This window comes from Lathyrus oleraceus, chromosome 7 (assembly GCF_024323335.1).
Source record: "Lathyrus oleraceus cultivar Zhongwan6 chromosome 7, CAAS_Psat_ZW6_1.0, whole genome shotgun sequence".
Classification (NCBI taxonomy): Eukaryota; Viridiplantae; Streptophyta; class Magnoliopsida; order Fabales; family Fabaceae; genus Lathyrus; species Lathyrus oleraceus.
The window spans coordinates 230338966-230343167 of NC_066585.1; the positions used below are offsets into that span (position 1 = coordinate 230338966).

General features: G+C 28.2%; 1 pseudogene; it reads left to right on the forward strand.

The window, feature by feature from the left end:
* The first annotated feature begins 2201 nt into the window (after positions 1-2201).
* LOC127103100 (increased DNA methylation 1-like) lies at positions 2202-3927 on the forward strand (annotated as a pseudogene).
* Positions 3928-4202: the final 275 nt, after the last annotated feature.

Here is a 4202-nt window from a genome sequence, read left to right on the forward strand (position 1 = left end):
ATCACTAACCTTTTCAAAGTTATCTGCATCAACACATTGATGGATTATAAAGAGAGCTTTATAATCTTTCTTCTTCAATTCTTTATGTGCATCATTTTCTTGATCTGTCGCGGCTTCTGCAACCGTTGTTACTCATTCCTTCACAAGATCCCAAAGATATTGATAACAAAACACAATCTTTATCTGCTTGCACCAATTCTCATAATTGTTGCTCTTGAGAATCGGAAGGTTTGCTGGAAAATGCCTGTTTGGATGATTCATTGCCATGGTGATTTCTTTCCACGAATTGATTGAATCGGAGCTCTTGATACCAGATGTTGGAAATCCCCCAAAATCTATGGAGAATTTCAATCAATCTTGATGAACAAGATTGTTATCACCCACAAAATGACAATAAAGAAAGAACAATGGAGAAAGAAAGAAAGTAAAGAATGATCAAGGAGAAGAATAATATAATTCTGCAGAGTTTCTCTCTACCCACAAACTGTGGAAAACTTCTTATTCACTTTGCAACTGCAAAATACTGTGAATACAATGTTATGATTATTCTATTCACTTCATTACAAAAATAAGGGTTACTCTATCTATTTAAAGATTTAGGTTAACTTGGACCTCAAGCCAAAGCCCAAAACTATAAAAGTCCAAAATAGCTAACACTACTAAAATATGCCTAAGTCGAAATCCTGTGTGAAGCAACCTGCTTCGACACTTCGACACACTAACACAACTCAACACACTAGGTGGTTCGACACTTTCTTACTCTGTCGAGCAACTTGCTTCGACTCAAAGAATTACAATTCAACAATGTTAAGTTTTGATATTGATATATTAAAATGTTAAAAAAAATTAAAAAATGATTAATTTGATGATTTTTTTTAACTATGCGGTTTTATAAAACCGACTCCGGTTGGAATGGTTTTGGACGGTTCAATTCGATTTTTTCCTTTTTACTCCGGTTTTGACCTACTAAGAGTTTTGAAAGATTGGTCCAACCAGATTCATCTCCGGTTCCCGATCCAACTGGTTGAACCGATCGGTTTGGTCAGGTTTTTCGAATATATATATATATATATATATATATATATATAATATATATATATATATATATATATATATATATATATATATATATATATATATATATATATATATATATATATATATATATATATATATATATATATATATATATTATTTGATGTAGTTTTGAAAGATTAGTCCAAAATTTAACTTTTGAAAACTAAATTTCAAAAGGATATCATAAATTTAAGTATTAGTGATCTCTATGCATAATTTATAAAGAATATTTTCTTGCGTTTAAAGTTTTTCTATTATTTTTCTTTATTTAAAGAAATTTAAATGACTACTTTATTGCTTTTAAGAAAATCCCCTAAGTTTTAGGCCTAGACATGTAGGTTAAATAATTTTTACTAATGTTTAATAAAATAAAATAAATATACGAATGCGCATATTGGTCTGTCTCTCTTTCAGAGATTAATTTTATTTGTTATAATGCACGTTAACTATTATTTTCTTCAACAACAACAAAAAAACGTTATAAAAATATGCTCACTATATACAAGCATATAGTGTAACTTCATATTTAAAAGTAAAATTACTTTAAAAAAATATAATTGGCAAATATTTAAATTTAAACTTTTATTTTAAAATATTTTATTTATTTATTTTAGATGCAATCTTTAGAAATAATAAATTATCTGAAATTAACATTCTTAGTTAATAAGTGTTGCACATTTTAGTTTAAAAAATAAATAAATATGAATTTAAGATATTTTCTTGTAAAAAGTAATAGTAAATATCAATTTAAGATATTTTCCTTTAAAAGAAGTCAATCAAAAATCTTTTTGATTAAAAAACAAATCAAATATTTAAAAAATAATCTAAATAGTAATATCTTTTTTTTTACCAATTTAAATAGTAATATCTTAATTCTAAACATTTGTGTTTAAATTCTAATACATTTGTGTTTATGTGTAGTTACGTTAAACTTTTCTTAACAACAAAACAAAGTTTCTAGTTTAATTTTTTTATATGGCTTCTCTTTCATTGATATAGGAGATTAACATCAAACCCGAGTATTGTCCTGAAGCGAAGCTCTAAATGAACGGTACCACTTAATGGAAATAGAAAGTGTTTGTGGAAAGGAGTTGGTTTTGAAAGCATAACAACATCTTCCTTTTATGGGTTGGAAATTTGGGTATATTAACAAAAAGTGTAGGAGGGAGTTGTATTATATTTCTCCTACAAATGGTAAAAACTATAATACTCTTAAAAAAGCATGCAACGATTGCATTAAAGAAGGAGGTTGTTCTATCAAACACCCTTCGATTACACCTGAAGCATCAACAGCAAAATCGATATCTTCAACTACATTATTGTCAAAAAAGCAATCACGAAAATTTGAAAATTTTGATAAATCAACTTCAGATAAGGATTATGAAACCTCTATTTTAAATTGTGTTAAAAAATCTATTATGACTACTACATCATCGACAAAGAAAAATGAGAAACATGTTAATCAATCTAAATCGGAAGCTATTGATTCAATGGGTAGTGGTGGTAAAAGAGAATGGGTAATGGAGATGAGTGTAATGGAGAAAAATTCAGAGGGTGGTGGAAAACGAAAAAAGGTATTAAATATGCGTACACGAGAGAAGTCTACACTTGTTTCTTGATTGATAAAGAATCATGTTTTAGCTTCAGAGACTAAAGTGTATTGTCGTGGTAGAAATAATATTGTCAAAAGAAGGAGTTTATCTTATGATGGTATAATTTGTGATTGTTGTCGTGTTATTTTCTCTATCATTAAATTTGAGGCTCATGCTGATTGTACACAACATAGACCGTCCAATAGTATTTTATTGGAAGATGGAAGGTCGTTGTTAAAACGTCAAAGGGATGCTCTGAGTTTGCGTGATCAAATAAAAATCATTTTGTTATCGAAGAAGATGTTAAAGCAAATAATGATACTGTTTGTTCAGTTTGTGCTCTTGAAGGTAACATATATGTGATTGATGCCCTTCTTCATTCCACCTTAGTTGTTTAGGTCTCGATCAAGTTCCCGAGAATGATTGGTTTTGTCCAACTTGTTGTTGCAAAGCATGTCAACAATCCAAATGCAAACAAGAATGTAAAGATCACATGGATAATAATATTATTGTCTATGCTCAATGTGAGCAAAAGTATCACTTTGGATTCGTAAAGTCTATCAACTTTGGATTATGGCATATGGAAAGTAATAATAAAAAGAAGAATTGGTTTTGTAGTGTGGTTTGTGGAAAAATATTCTTAGACCTAATCAAGTTTTTAGGAAAACCAATTGAGGTTGGAGATAATATAACTTGGACATTAGTGAAAAATGTGAGTAGTTTTATAGATGATTATGAAGGAGATAATGGTGGAGATTTTTCCTCTAAAAAATTTAGTGAAAGTGAGAGTAAGTTGAATGCGGCTCTTGGTTTATTGTATGCGAGTTTTAACCCAACTATTGATGTTTTATCACAAAGAAACTTGATTAAAGATTTGATTTTTAGTAGTGAATCAAAACACAATCGCTTGAATTTTTATGGATTCTTTACTATGATTTTAGAGAAAATATGTGAGGTGATTTCGATGGCAACTATAAGGATTTATGGTCAAAATGTTGCGGAAATAGTTTTTGTGATCACCAAGAAACAATATCGAGGATGAGGAATGTTTCGTTTGTTAACGAATGAGCTTGAGAAACATTTGGTTTCCTTATGTGTCGGGGAGTTTGATTTTACATTCCTCTAAAGATGCAATAAATATTTGGACAAAAAATTGTTCGGTTTTGTTAGAATAACTCCTAAAGATAAGCGTCACTTTATCAATCATACTTTTTTAGAATTTGAGAACACTATCATTTATCTTAAATCTTTGAAATGATTTATATGTAACTGTATTTCTTGATATTAATTATATTACAGATATAGAAATCCTTATAATTGTATCACTTTTTATTTTACGTTTTTAATTACATACTTTTTAAAGGATTTTTATCGTTATATTTTATAAATACATGTTTATTTTCAATTTTCAAATATATAATGAAACATATTTTGCTTGTGTAATCAATTCATCAATAACAATATTTATAAATTGAAATATAAACAGTGTTAAGATATTTGAATAAGTCGATCCTTATTTTATTTTTCATAATT